We start from the raw sequence: 16,099 nt of genomic DNA on the forward strand, positions 1-16,099 counted from the left end.
AGGAAGTAGGTAGATGTAAAATGTCTGTAAATGGCGAAAGAACATAAACCCAAGACTGAATAAACGATGTTAAATATCCATGCCAAGGAGACAAAATATGTTAGGATACAATTACCATTAAGGACACCACAAGCAGGTCCGTATCCTGCCGCGATGACTTAAAAAAAGAGTTGGTTATTAGCCACAATGTGTAGGCAGTCTCATGCCAACGGCCATACCACGTTGAGAACACCGCTTCTCGTCCGATCAGCGAAGTTAAGCAACGTTGGGTTTGGTTAGTACTTGGATGGGTGACCGCCTGGGAACACCAAATGCTGTTGGCAATAATGTTTTTTGTTTTTGTTTTGTTTTGTTTCGTTTGTTTTTGTTTGAATGGCTGGCTCCACGGGAAATTCACGGAGTTGTGTGGAATAAGGCCTGGTAAAATGAATTAATATGTATGTCATGTTTAAAACAAACTCGCTTAATATAGATATTGTGTGAGGCTTTATACAAAAACGAACAACCAAAACAAAACATGTTGTATATTATATATAGCTTAATCCGGGTTTGAACTCGCAACTCCAAGAATACGCATCACTTATATACACTTTACCACTGGACCACTGCTGCAGGACACTAGCTTGATGCTGAGGTATCAATTTTAATGACGTAAATGCCATTTCCACAAATAAATGATAATTAAAAAGTATTTGTATGTACAAATCTTTTCTGTTTAAAAGGCTACAATATCAGTTACTGATATAATTTGTGTTAATGTTTCTATACCCACAGGAAGGCATATTTTTGCTTATATGTAAAGGGTACGGAGAAGGAATCCACAGACCATCATTCCCCTCCCCTTCCCTCCCTCCCCCCCCCCCCCCCAACTCCCACCTACTACCACCACCACCACCACCACCACCACCACCACTACCACTCACCACCAATCACCACCACCACACCCAACCGAAAACCCCCCAACACATCAACCCCCCCCCCCAATCAACAGGCGAAATAATAACCCTCAAATGCCTGCCTGCCTGCCTGCCTGCCAGCCAGCCAATACTAACGGTCTTCTCAGAAAGAAAATCTCTTTGTATCTGTATTACTTGATGAAATGTATGATTCTAATAATGAAAATAAATTTTGATGTCGGTTGTATGAGCATAATGACCAATATGCACATGATATGAATGAATTAAATAGTGTAGTTTTAAGTAATTAGGTTGTAGACACATTAAGCGGATATGATATTTGACGCGTCCAGAACTGGTGATTTTGGTTTAGTTTTAAATGCACCACCACCACCACCACCACCATTGCTTCCCCAGAGCCTAATTAAGGGACCGGTAAAAGGAGTCAATATGTATGTCATCTATAAAACCAAAGAATGAATAAAAAAAAACACACACAAACCTACATAATAGTATTAGGAAGATTGTATGGCAAAAAAAAAAAAGTATTATTCCCTTGGGTCGTTTGAACTCGCGACTTCCAAAACACCAGCCACACACCTTACCACCCAGCCACCATAGAATTGGTATAATTGTGCACTTTAGTTATAAAAGTAAAGTTTTCTCACATTGTATTGCATAACTTAAAGGATTTTTTTTTTTTGCATCTACAAATCTTATTGTCTGTTCTATGAAAAGGCTTGATGTAAATTATGTATTTTTTGAATGATTGAATTGTAGGCACAATTAAGCGGATTCGATATTTTGATATATCCAGAAAAGGCGATTTATGTTCAGTTTTAAAATGCATCACCGTTAACGCTAAAGGACTGGTAAAATGACTCGATGTTTGTCATTTTAAAATAAACACTAAAACAAGGCCCTTAACATATATAATGTTTGAATATAAATTGAATGCATATAAATACAAAGTGGGAGTGGCTGGCTGGCTGGCTGGCTGGCTGGCTGGCTGGCTGGCTGGCTGGCTGGCTGGCTGGCTGGCTGGCTGGCTGGCTGGCTGGCTGCCTGCCTGCCTGCCTGCCTGCCTGCCTGCCTGGCTGCCTGCCTGCCTGCCTGCCTGCCTGCCTGCCTGCCTGCCTGCCTGCCTGCCTGCCTGCCTGCCTGCCTGCCTGCCTGCTTGCCTTGCCTTGCCTTGCCTTGCCTTGCCTTGCCTTGCCTGGCCTGTCCTGTCCTGTCCTGTTATTGCCTTGCCTTGCCCTGCCTTGGCTGCAGCTGGCTGGCTGGCTGGCTGGCTGGCTGGCTGGCTGGCTGGCTGGCTGGCTGGCTGGCTGGCCGGCCGTAAATCAACTCTTAACAACACCACACCACACCACACCACACCATCACTCATCACCCATCACCCACCACCGGCCCCAGTCTCCCAGCCTCTCTTATATACCCGAGCAGGCCCTTTAAATTATTTGAATTGTTGCACTTCGGCCAATGGCACGATCGCTGCTGCTCAAACATATTCTGGTTCACAAGTATTAAAATATATATATTATAATATATATATATATATATATATATATATATATATATATATATATATATATATATATATATATATATATATATATATTCATGAAACACATTAAAACCTTGATCATTTATTCATTTATTACGTCTAGTGAAGAATTGCTTTTGTTCATTTGTATGATTAAAAATTGATAGAATAAGAATTCCTCGCTTAAAGTAAAATATAAAATATATATTGGATTTATATGATTGGTTAATATTCCAAGTGATGCTGAATATCCCCTATAATTTTGTTTTGTTTGTTTGTTATGTACACATTCCAAATGAAAATCAATATAAATGTTATTATTAATGTTTGAAAGTTGATTGTCTACTTGAATCTCTCTATTAAAGTGTGTGTGGCTCCGGATGGAGCCTGGTTATGGTATTTGTCGTGGTGGGTGGCAGAAGTGCTTACTTCTTCTCTGTCTTCTTTGGCAAAAGAACTGCCTGAATGTTTGGAAGAACACCTCCCTGTGCAATGGTTACGCCAGACAGAAGTTTGTTGAGTTCTTCGTCGTTGCGGATGGCCAACTGCAAGTGACGTGGGATGATACGGGTCTTCTGTTGTCACGTGCGGCGTTACCGGCGAGCTCCAGAACTTCGGCAGCGAGGTATTCCATGACGGCTGCTAGGTAGACAGGAGCGCCAGCACCGACGCGTTCGGCGTAGTTGCCCTTACGCAGCAGACGGTGAATTCTGCCCACGGGGAACTGAAGTCCGGCCCTGCTGGAGCGAGACTTTGACTTGCCCTTCACTTTGCCTCCCTTGCCGCGTCCTGACATTACTGCTGCTGTTGTGGGTTTGTGGTGTTTTATGCCGGTTGGTTTGGTTTGATGTCCATAGGGAATGGAAAGGATGGGGGAGGTAGAGGGATGGGGAGATGAAATTCAGGAAGAGGATGCGGGTGTAGAGAGAGAGGAGGTTTGAAAGTTCGGTGGCCTGTCCACCATGGGTTGACATTTTTGTATGTGTTGTTTGTTTGCGTATGTGTTATGTTGGGTTGTCAGTACATTGGCTGGGGGGGCTAGTGTTTGTGACCTTGTTGGTGTCCTAAAGCACTAGAGCCGATGGAGTTGGCTGAAGGAGGCTAATCTTAGAAACATCAGGGTAGTTACACTTCTGCCGCCACGACAAATGGTTTTTTGGTTTTATATTTTTTTGTAGGTGTTTTATTTATTTATATATTTTTTTTTTTTATTTTTTTTTTTTATTATTATTTTTTTTTTTTTTATTTTATTTATTTATTTATTTTTTTTTTTATTTTTTATTTTTTTATTTTTATTTTTTATTTTATTGTTTTTTTTTCTTTCTTTCTTTATTCTTCATTTGGTGTAGATTGGGTCCGGGATGGGCCACTCATCTGGATCGTCTGGCAGACCGCTTAGTATCTGAGGGCTTGGGAAGGCCTCATCATGGATATGTCTGATCACTTTTTGTTGGAGAGTGATTCTTCTGGTTCTGTGTGGTGGTTCGTGGATCTCGTAGTCGCTGGTGGTGTTTTCTGCTACGAAGGGATCTTCTGGTCTGGGACATACATGTTCTTCATACGGTACAGCTGTCTTCTGGCCAGGTAGCTGAGCCTAATGTTCATTGGCTTCATGTTGAGCGTCTCATGGATCAGGTCAGTTCTTACCCTGTCCCTCAGAGTCAGGCCCTCAGCAAAGCGAAGTGCTTTGTTTTGTACTCGTTGAATCTTCAACATGTTGGATTTGTTGGTGAGGTTCAGGGGAACGTAGGGGTATTCCAAGCCAGGCCTTATGATCATTCTGTACAGGTGGAGCTTGATGTGGGATGGGGCTTGGTTGAAACGGAAGAGCCTCTCCAGTGAGCCCCGGGCCATCGCTGTCTTCTGGGATACGTACTGGGAGGAGTTGAGTAGCCTGTTGAAGTTGTAACCGAGCACTGTGTTGGAGTTTGAGATGGCTATGGGATCACCCCTGATTCTTATTCCCCCCTCATTTTCAATAGAGAAGGCCATACAGCCGACAGTGCTTAATTGGATCTTTTCTGGGTTAGTGGTGATCCTCCATTTCCTTTCCCAGTTAGCAGTCCTTGCTAGTTCTACGTTTGCCTTACGGGTTACAGTTGCATGCTTGGCCGCTTGGATTGCTAGGGTTAGATGTTATTACGTGTGTTACGTCGTCCGCAAATTGTACGATAATGGTGTCCCTATACTCTGGTTGGGGTAGGTCATTTACAAAGATGTTGAAGAGAACCGGGCTCAAGCATGATCCTTGGGGGACTCAGCTGTTGGGGTGAAGGCTGCGGCCTCTTTGCCTTGAAGCTGGGGGTAACTTGCCTAGTCTTAAGGAAATTTCTGATCAGCCTGAGGAGGGTCCAGTTTTGCGCTGGTAAGTCTGCTAATTTGTACACAAGACCATCGTGCCACAGGCTGTCGAAGGCCTTGTGTACGTCCCTCGTTGCAATCAAAGCTACCTGTTTTGCTTTCGATTGAGCTTACGGCGTCGTAGATGATGTTAATTGCGTGCTGGGTTGATCTATGTGCTCGAAATGCCAACTGCTTTTCTGTGAAGAGGTTGTTGTACTCCATGTAGTAGTTAAGACGGTTTGACATGATTTTTTCAAAGCACTTGCCTATCGTGGTCTAAGAGGGAGATTGGTCGGTAGTTGCCAGGTTGGTGGGGGTCTTTCTTGGGTTTGGAATGAATATCATCTTGGCTGACTTGAATGCTACAGGAATGTGACCCGATGCCAGCATAGCGTTGAATAGGTTGAGTATGGATTGCATAAGATTGCCTGGTAGAAGTTTGATCTGCAGCGCTTTGATCCCTGATGGTCCAGGGGCCTTATCTCTGGTGCTTTTGATGCTCCTCTCATCTCTAGCATAGTTATGGGTCTTGTTAGAGGTGGTCGTCTTCTAGGGTTGTCAGGTCAATCAGAGGGGTGCTGTTAAGGGAGGCGGCATTTTCTGTTGTCCATTGGTTGACACGTTCAAAGTGAGTGTTGTTTGAAGGCTCTGCTGTTTGAAGCTGTGAGTGTCTTTTTCCAGACTGCGCCCATGAGGTCAGCCTGATCCTGTGGGTCTTCTATTTTTTCTTGCTGCTCCTCTTCATCTTCGTCAAGGAATGTGTGTACAAGGTGGGTGAGGCTGGGGTTAAACTGATCCCAGGAGCTGTCTGATCTTGCGCCAGAAAGTAGCCGGCTCCCTTTTGTACTGGTTGGCCTGTCTCACCAGGGTTCCCCAAATGTGGCTCTTGTGGGTCAGCGTAAGGTCTATGGTTTCCCTTCTGAGTGTTTGTAGGGTCAACGCTGGTGGCTGGCCAGTTTGGTAGTGGCTTTGGCAGGCTCGCTGGTACTCATTCATTTTGCCTCTGATTTCTCGGGTCGGCTTATATTGGTGGTAAGTCCTTGTGGTGGATATTTCACAAGTGGCCTCGGTTGCAAGCTGGATCCGGTTGTGGATGGTGTTTACTGCTTGGTCGATTGTTTGGGTTGGGAGGTTCTCGAACTCAATGATGGGGTCGTCAGCAAGGAAGGTGTCATATTCACGGGCACGTATGGTTCCCAGTCTGGGCCTGGGTGGTGCCACATATCTGAAGGGGGCTGCTTGGAGGGATGTGACCACAGGGATGTGGTCCGACCCCACGTTCTTGCCTGGGGTTACTCTGCAGTGGAACAGGTCACAATCTCTGTTGGTCAGCACTATGTCAGGGGTGCCCCTCTGGTTGCCCGCAAAGAACGTCTTAAAGTGGGGGCCTTGGAAGGAGAGGTCCCGGTTTTGCATTAGATTGAAGAGCTGCCTGCCCTTGAGGTCTGGCCTGGCAGGTGCGTTGAATAAGGCCTGATGGTGGGCATTCAGGTCTCCTGCGATGATAGTGGGGAGATTCCTGTCGAGCAGCTTGTTCAGAGGGATGGAGGGGAGGTAGGCCAGTCTAGGTGGTAGATATGCGGTGCAGACGATGAGGGGGCCGTGTGAAGTGGTGAGTTCTATTGCAAGAAAGTTGTCGTCTTCTACGAGGATGGGGCGGTAGGAGAGTCCTCTTCTTATTAGTATTGCCACCCCACTGAACCTACCCCTGTTGACTTCCCTGGTGGAATATCCCCAGATGGAGATGTGCTGGTCCTGTCTGGCCGCTGTTTCATTGAGTAAGATTACATCTGGGTTAAGTCTGGCTACTTCCAGAGTGAGAAGGTATCTGTTGTTGAAGAAGTGTCTGATGTTCACCTGAAGGATTGTGATCCCCATTATTGACTATGAGACGGAAGTGTTTGTTTGGCTGTAGTGCCAATGTTGTTACATTCGGTTTGGTCGCTTCTGTTTGTGGAGGAGGGGGGTAAAGCTGTTGAGCCAGGTGTCTTGTTCCTGGTTCCGGTCGGGGATTGGTTGGGTTTGGGGTTTACCATACGTTGCTGTGCCATTGGGGGGTCCTCGGTGTCACTGCTGTTCATGATGTCGACATCCGTGGTGCTAGAGTCGCTCTCTGGTGAAGAGTTGTGGGGGTTGCTTGCCCTTGCTCCGTCCACAGGGGATGGGGTTCGGCTGTTCGGCCTAGGCCTCTTGGTGCAGCGTTGTGTGGAATATATTGTTGTGGGGCTGCGATGTTTGAAGCGAAATTTCCTAGGGCGGATGGGGTTCCGTATGGCAAGGGAGTTTGTGATAGCTTTGAGGACGATCTGATGTGGGAGTGTTTCAGGAAGGGTGGACATAATGCCGGCCCGCAGATCGAGCTTCGTGTTATATACCCCGCTCAGGATCAAGGGAGTCCGCCACTGACCAATCAGCGCGCTCCGCCACGCGACCCGCTCTGAGCTGAGTCGCGAGCGGGATATAAAAGGAAAGCTCGACTCGCGCAAAAGTTCATTATTGTACTGCAACGCCAGCCAGCACGAGCATCATCATGCCACCCAAGGCATCTGGAAAGGCTGCCAAGAAGGCCGGAAAGGCCCAGAAGGCCATTGCCAAGGGCGATAAGAAAAAGAAGCGCAGGAGGAAGGAGAGCTACAGCATCTACATCTACAAAGTGCTGAAGCAGGTCCACCCCGACACTGGTATCTCTTCCAAAGCCATGTCGATCATGAACTCGTTCGTGAACGACATCTTTGAGCGCATCGCCGCCGAGGCTTCTCGCCTGGCCCACTACAACAAGCGTTCCACCATTACCAGTCGGGAGATCCAGACGGCTGTAAGGCTCCTGTTGCCCGGAGAACTGGCCAAGCACGCCGTCTCTGAGGGCACTAAGGCCGTCACCAAGTACACCTCCTCCAAGTAAACGGCTTACTTACTGCCCTGTGGTGGTGGCTTGGCCTCAAACCAACAAACTCGGCTCCATTGGAGCCACACTTTAATTTCTAAAGAGATTGTGAGTGTTAGACACCAATACTATTATAACAAAAACCTCTGTCACTGAAAGCAAATAGCTATAAAATGAGAATATTTATGAAACTGTCTGTGTGTGTTTCTCTCTCTCAGTCTCTGTCTGTCTGTCTGTCTGTCTGTCTGTCTTGTCTGTCTGTCTGTCTGTCTGTCTGTCTGTCTGTCTGTCTGTCTGTCTGTCTGTCTGTCTCTCTCTCTCTCTCTCTCTCTCTCTCTCTCTCTCTCTCTTCTCTCTCTCTCTCTCTCTCTCTCTCTCTCTCTCTCTCTCTCTCTCTCTCTCTCAACACATATAAGCACTCGGTATCTTTTTTCTAGAGATTAGAGATTCATTGTTATGTTCCACATTAGGATTACTATGCAGGCCACCCTCTTAGGTTTGAAAATGTCAAGAAAACGGTTAATTTAAAATGTCATCTCCTAACTTAACAGATTAAGCCAGAGGACCGAAAACAGAATAAAACAGGACTGGACAGTATGTCACTTATACAAGCTGCTTTTATTTCTAGTACAGTATGACAATTTTTATTTTGGGGGGGGGGGGGGTGGGTGATCCTTGACAGTGCATAAGAGCGAAAAGCGACGGCGTTTTGTTTGTAAGAGAACAGGTTGTACTACAAATGACTTGATTTATTGATATCACGTGTATGTATGACACCTAAATTAGTGTATTTGTTTATTTATTTATTTATTTATTATATGTGTAGATGAAGGTTAATTCATATGACTGATGCTAGGAATGTCTGAAATCTCCTTAGAAGGATATTTTGGCCCTGAGTAAGGGCCGAGTTTGGTGTATACTAGGTGGTCGATTTAGCTTATGCACGCTCTCCACGGATACGGCGAGCAAGCTGAATGTCCTTTGGCATGATGGTGACACGCTTGGCGTGGATGGCACAGAGGTTAGTGTCCTCGAAGAGACCGACCAGGTAAGCCTCGGATGCCTCCTGTAAAGCATGACGGCAGACGACTGGAAGCGAAGATCGGTCTTGAAGTCCTGGGCAATCTCGCGCACCAGACGCTGGAAGGGAAGTTTCCTGATGAGCAACTCGGTGCTCTTCTGGTAACGACGGATCTCACGCAGGGCGACCGTTCCGGGCCTGTAACGGTGAGGCTTCTTCACACCCCCGTGGCAGGAGCAGACTTGCGTGCTGCCTTGGTGGCCAGCTGCTTACGAGGAGCCTTGCCCTCCCGTGGACTTGTGCGAGCAGTCTGCTTGGTGCGAGCCATGGTGAACAACTGTGGTTTGTGATGGCCGGCGCCGAAAAATTTTTGCTTATATACGCCGTCTCGAGGCGCTTGCTCGAGCGCCATTGGCTGCTCGACCTCGCCTACGTCACCCCGTTGCCCCTCCCCTCCTTCCTCTGGCTGCAGCCAACAGGCGGCTCACCTCAATCACTATTATCGCTGATTTTGCTCTATTTTTTGGATTTGTGCAAAAGTCATTTCACAGGGACGTGAAACAGACGAGTAGGCAACTGCAAGTTTTGAAAGCGTTTGTGAGAAAGCCGTGTCTACTCAGACCACAAGCGTAAAGTAAGGGCAGGCAGGAGTTGCAATGCTACTAGTACGTCCGCTTGATGGGATATAGTCGGGAAATCGTGCGGGCATTCGTCAATTCGATTCACACAACTTCAACACCATGACTGGACGCGGCAAGGGAGGCAAGGGACTCGGAAAGGGTGGCGCCAAGCGTCATCGTAAGGTGCTACGTGACAACATCCAGGGCATCACCAAGCCGCTATTCGTCGCTTAGCTCGTCGTGGCGGCGTCAGCGTATTTCGGGTCTCATCTACGAAGAGACCCGTGGCGTCCTGAAGGTGTTCCTCGAGAACGTCATCCGTGATGCTGTAACCTACACGGAACACGCCAAGAGGAAGACCGTCACTGCCATGGACGTGGTGTACGCTCTGAAGCGCCAGGGTCGTACCCTCTACGGATTCGGCGGATAAGAGCTTGGCTAATCCATCGATTCCACCCACCACCACCTCAAAACGGGACCTAATTAGGTCCCTATACTTTTTTACTGAAGGGCTTAATAGACGATAACATAAATTGTTTTGATATCAGCTAGCACATTGGTCTTATGAAATCTATTTTTTATCCTCGCATGCTTAAAGGGACTCTGATTGGGGAGGGGGGGGGGAAGGTTTGTTACGTTATATACTAGCAGAGCAGGATCATTGGTGGGGGGGGGGGGGGGGTGTGAGGGGGAGAGAGAGAGAGAGAGAGATCTTTCCCAACTCTTCCTTTTTACATGAGGGAGCTACCCGTTTTATTCATTTTATCCTTCTCAGAGCTGTTTTGATAGTATCCAAATGATGGTAAATGAAAAGGGAGGACACGAATATTTACCCAGAATTCAGGACTGGCAATCGATATGCATGTTTGAGTGAGAATCTTTTTCTCTCTCAACTTAGGTATACGTTTATGTCGTACCTAAAAGCGAGAACCACACTATTGGGACAAGTATGCAAGGCCCAATTTTCCTAACAAGCACAGTTAATTTTGTTATTTTCGAACATTTCTTTCCAAATTGGTTTATCCAATTAACAGTATTATATTAAGATCATGAATTGCTGGGTTAGGTTAGGTTAGATTAGCTTAGGTTAGGTTAGGTTAGGTTAGGTTAGGTTAGCTTAGCTTAGCTTGGGTTAGCTTAGGTTAGGTTAGGTTAGCTTAGCTTGGGTTAGCATAGGTTAGGTTAGGTTTGATTACATTTCTATGTTAGATTTAACTCAAATTCAAAACAATTGCCAGTCATTCGGCTTGTTAGTCAACTTGCCTCTAATAGGGGCAATTTGTCTAACAAGACTATTTAGTTTTGTGTGTATATATATATATATATATATATATATATATATATATATATATATATATATATATATATATATATATATATATATATATATATATTATTATAGCTTCAAGACTCTGAACCAATATAGAAGCATCAAGAGGAAGTGCTTGTGTTATGGGCCAATAGGCCTTCTGCAGTTACTTCCATTCTTATGTTTTTATTCCCATTGGTTCGTGTTTTATCTTGTGTAAATGTCAATCACCTTACCCAAAACTTTGGTACCATATCACCTCACCCATGTATGTATGTATATATATATATATATATATATATATATATATATATATATATATATATATATATATATATATATATATATATATATATATATATATATATATATAATATACAGAGTAAATCTACCCCAAAAGTAATGATTTATTTGTCTACAAAACTAAACTCTTTTTTGGAATCATATGAGGCCCCTCCACTGAGGGGGGAGGCCTGGATGTTTATTGTCATGTGTATTCATGCTGCTTGCATGTCGTCGTTTATTTTGCCTTTGTTGTTTTTTGACAGCTTTCTTTGCCTTGGGTGGTTTGGGAGATTTTGAAGCTCTCTTTATTTTGGGCTTTTTGTTCCCAACAACAAGCTGCTGCTGCTGCTTCTTTTTCAAGGCTGTAGGTGGTTTGTTGCTTGTGGCGGCTTTCTTGGGAGTTACCACGGCCTTCTTTGCTGCTGTAGATGGTTTCTTGGTTGTGGTGGCTTTCTTGGGAGTTAGAACGGCCCTCTTCTCTGCTACGGCCAGCTTGAATGATCCACTAGCTCCACTTCCCTTGGTCTGAACAAGAATGCCGTCAGCCACTGCTTTCTTGAGAAATCTTCGGATGTAAATGGCGATCTTGGCAGCCTCGACTTTGTTGTTGGCAACAACGTACTTCTTGATTGCTTGTAGAGACGAGCCCTTACGGTCTTTGAGTGCTGCGACCGCGGCTAGAACCATTTGACTAGTTTTCGGGTGAGCAACCTGGACGCGAGGTTTCCTGGTGGTGGCCACCACAGCAGCAGCAGCAGCCGCAGCCTTCTTGGTAGGCTTTGCTTCTACCATGATGATGATGAACCAACCAAGGTGATGAGAGACGCTCAGACAGTCACGGGGGAATGATGCTGCCGCCGCTTGAGCCGAACCTATTTATGTGCCGGCACGGTACAGAAGCTGCAACCTGGCAACTCGTCCACCAATCACGACGGTTGGTTTTACGGCTCCGAAACCTGGATCCCATATCTTCTCTAAAATAGAAGCATTTGTTCATGTTCTTTGTAAAAGTATCATAAAGCAGGACAGATGAGTACAAATATCATAAAACTGAAGAGCAGATGAGCACACACATGTTTGTATTACAAAAGAAAATCCACAAATTCATTAGAAATTGGCAGGGCAGGCTGAGGAAGTAGGTAGATGTAAAATGTCTGTAAATGGCGAAAGAACATAAACCCAAGACTGAATAAACGATGTTAAATATCCATTGCCAAGGAGACAAAAATATGTTAGGATACAATTACCATTAAGGACACCACAAGCAGGTCCGTATCCTGCCGCGATGACTTAAAAGAGTTGGTTATTAGCCACAATGTGTAGGCAGTCTCATGCCAACGGCCACTACCACGTTGAGAACACCGCTTCTCGTCCGATCAGCGAAGTTAAGCAACGTTGGGTTTTGGTTAGTACTTGGATGGGTGACCGCCTGGGAACACCAAATGCTGTTGGCAATAATGTTTTTTTGTTTTGTTTTGTTTTGTTTCGTTTGTTTTTGTTTGAATGGCTGGCTCCACGGGAAATTCACGGAGTTGTGTGGAATAAGGCCTGGTAAAATGATATGAATATGTAGGTCATGTTTTAAAACAAACTCGCTTAATCATAGATATTGTGAGGCTTTATACAAAAACAAACAACCAAAACAAAACATGTTGTATATATAATATATATATATATATAGCTTAATCCGGGTTTTGAACTCGCAAACTCCAAGAATACGCATCCACTTATATACACTTTACCACTGGACCACTGCTGCAGGACACTAGCTTGATGTCTGAGGTATCAATTTAATGACGTCAATGCCATTTCCACAAATAAATGATAATTAAAAAGTATTTGTATTTACAAATCTTTTCTGTTTAAAAGGCTACAATATCAGTTACTGATATAATTTGTGTTAATGTTTCTATACCCACAAGAAGGCATATTTTTGCTTATATGTAAAGGGTACGGAGAAGGAATCCACAGACCATCATTCCCCTCCCCTTCCCTCCCCACCCCCCCCCCCTCCCCCCCGCCCCCCCCCCCCCCCCCCCCCCCCCCCACTCCCCCAACCCTACTACCACCACCACCACCACCACCACCACCAATCACCACCAATCACCACCAATCACCACCACACCAATCACCACCACCACATCTAACCGAAAACCCCCCTAACACATCAACCCTCCCCCAATCAACGGCGAAATAATAACCCTCAAATGCCTGCCTGCCTGCCTGCCTGCAAGCCATACTACGGTCTTCTCAGAAAGAAAATCTCTTTGTATCTGTATTACTTGATGAAATGTATGATTCTAATAATGAAAATAAATTTTGATGTCGGTTGTATGAGCATAATGACCAATATGCACATGATATGAATGAATTAAATAGTGTAGTTTTTAAGTAATTAGGTTGTAGACACATTAAGCGGATATGATATTTGACGCGTCCAGAACTGGTGATTTTTGGTTTAGTTTTAAATGCACCACCACCACCACCACCACCACCATTGCTTCCCCAGAGCCTAAGTTAAGGACCGGTAAAGGAAGTCAATATGTATGTCATCTATAAACCAAAGAATGAATAAAAAAAACACACACACAAACCTACATAATAGTATTAGGAAGCTTGTATGGCAAAAAAAAAAAAGTATTATTCCCATTGGGGTCGTTTGAACTCGCGACTTCCAAAACACCAGCCACACACCTTACAACCCAGCCACCATAGAGTTGGTATAATTGTGCAACTTTAGTTATAAAAGTAAAGTTTTCTCACATTGTATTGATAACTTAAAGGATTTTTTTTTTTATTTTGCATGTACAAATCTTATTGTCTGTTCTATGAAAAGGCTTGATGTAAATTATGTATTTTTTGAATGATTGAATTGTAGGCACATTAAGCGGATTCGATATTTGATATATCCAGAAAAGGCGATTTATGTTCAGTTTTAAAATGCATCACCGTTAACGCTAAAGGACTGGTAAAATGACTCGATGTTTGTCATTTTTAAAATAAACACTAAAACAAGGCCCTTAACATATATAATGTTTGAATATAAATTGAATGCATATAAATACAAAGTGGGAGTGGCTGGCTGGCTGGCTGGCTGGGCTGGCTGGCTGGCTGGCTGGCTGGCTGGCTGGCTGGCTGGCTGGCTGGCTGGCTGGCTGGCTGGCTGCCTGCCTGCCTGCCTGCCTGCCTGTGGCTGCCTGGCTGCCTGCTGCCTGCCTGCCTGCCTGCCTGCCTGCCTGCCTGCCTGCTGCTGCCTGCCTGCCTGCCTGCCTGCCTGCCTGCCTGCCTGCCTGCCTGCCTGCCTGCCTGTCTGGCTGCCTGGCTGCCTGGCTGCCTGCCTGCCTGCCTGCCTGCCCTGCCTGCCTGCCTGCCTGCCTGCCTGCCTTGCCTTGCCTTGCCTTGCCTTGCCTTGCCCTGCCTTGGCTGCAGCTGGCTGGCTGGCTGGCTGGCTGCTGGCCGTAAATCAACTCTTAACAACACCACACCACACCACACCACACCATCACTCATCACCCATCACCCACCACCGGCCCCAGTCTCCCAGCCTCTCTTATATACCCGAGCAGGCCCTTTAAATTATTTGAATTGTTGCACTTCGGCCAATGGCAGGCACGATCGCTGCTGCTCAAACATATTCTGGTCACAAGTATTAAATATATATATATATATATATATATATATATATATATATATATATATATAATATCTATATATATATATATATAATATATATATATATATATATATATTCATGAAACACATTAAAACCTTGATCATTTATTCATTCATTACGTCTAGTGAAGAATTGCTTTTGTTCATTTGTATGATTAAAAATGGATAGAATATGAATTCCTCGCTTAAAGTAAAATATAAAATATATATTGGATTTATATGATTGGTTAATATTCCAAGTGATGCTGAATATCCCCTATAATTTTGTTTTGTTTGTTTGTTATGTACACATTCCAAATGAAATCAATATAAATGTTATTATTAATGTTTGAAAGTTGATTGTCTACTTGAATCTCTCTATTAAAGTGTGTGTGGCTCCGGATGGAGCCTGGTTATGGTATTTGTCGCTGGTGGGTGGCAGAAGTGCTTACTTCTTCTCTGTCTTCTTTGGCAAAAGAACTGCCTGAATGTTTGGAAGAACACCTCCTGTGCAATGGTTACGCCAGACAGAAGTTTGTTGAGTTCTTCGTCGTTGCGGATGGCCCAACTGCAAGTGACGTGGGGATGATACGGGTCTTCTTGTTGTCACGTGCGGCGTTACCGGCGAGCTCGAGAACTTCGGCAGCGAGGTATTCCATGACGGCTGCCAGGTAGACATGGAGCGCCAGCACCGACGCGTTCGGCGTAGTTGCCCTTACGCAGCAGACGGTGAATTCTGCCCACGGGGAACTGAAGTCCGGCCCTGCTGGAGCGAGACTTTGACTTGCCCTTCACTTTGCCTCCCTTGCCGCGTCCTGACATTGCTGCTGCTGTTGTGGGTTTGTGGTGTTTTAATGCCGGCCCGCAGATCGAGCTTCGTGTTATATACCCGCTCAGGATCAAGGGAGTCCGCCACTGACCAATCAGCGCGCTCCGCCACGCGACCCGCTCTGAGCTGAGTCGCGAGCGGGATATAAAAGGAAAGCTCGACTCGCGCAAAAGTTCATTATTGTATCGCAACGCCAGCCAGCACGAGCATCATCATGCCACCCAAGGCATCTGGAAAGGCTGCCAAGAAGGCCGGAAAGGCCCAGAAGGCCATTGCCAAGGGCGATAAGAAAAGAAGCGCAGGAGGAAGGAGAGCTACAGCATCTACATCTACAAAGTGCTGAAGCAGGTCCACCCCGACACTGGTATCTCTTCCAAAGCCATGTCGATCATGAACTCGTTCGTGAACGACATCTTCGAGCGCATCGCCGCCGAGGCTTCTCGCCTGGCCCACTACAACAAGCGTTCCACCATTACCAGTCGGGAGATCCAGACGGCTGTAAGGCTCCTGTTGCCCGGAGAACTGGCCAAGCACGCCGTCTCTGAGGGCACTAAGGCCGTCACCAAGTACACCTCCTCCAAGTAAACGGCTTACTTACTGCCCTGTGGTGGTGGCTTGGCCTCAAACCAACAAACTCGGCTCCATTGGAGCCACACTTTAATTTCTAAAGAGATGTGAGTGTTAGACACCAATACTATTATAACAAAAACCTCTG

General features: G+C 45.4%; 2 non-coding genes across 2 annotated transcripts; both read left to right on the forward strand.

The window, feature by feature from the left end:
• The first annotated feature begins 204 nt into the window (after positions 1-204).
• LOC138361844 (5S ribosomal RNA) lies at positions 205-323 on the forward strand. Its single transcript, XR_011227220.1, has one exon. It is a non-coding gene; the product is annotated as a 5S ribosomal RNA (ribosomal RNA).
• Positions 324-12,237: 11,914 nt separating this feature from the next.
• On the forward strand, positions 12,238-12,358 carry LOC138361843 (5S ribosomal RNA). Its single transcript, XR_011227219.1, has one exon. It is a non-coding gene; the product is annotated as a 5S ribosomal RNA (ribosomal RNA).
• Positions 12,359-16,099: the final 3,741 nt, after the last annotated feature.

The sequence above is a fragment of the Procambarus clarkii genome, unplaced genomic scaffold (assembly GCF_040958095.1).
Source record: "Procambarus clarkii isolate CNS0578487 unplaced genomic scaffold, FALCON_Pclarkii_2.0 HiC_scaffold_880, whole genome shotgun sequence".
In the NCBI taxonomy this organism is placed as follows: Eukaryota; Metazoa; Arthropoda; class Malacostraca; order Decapoda; family Cambaridae; genus Procambarus; species Procambarus clarkii.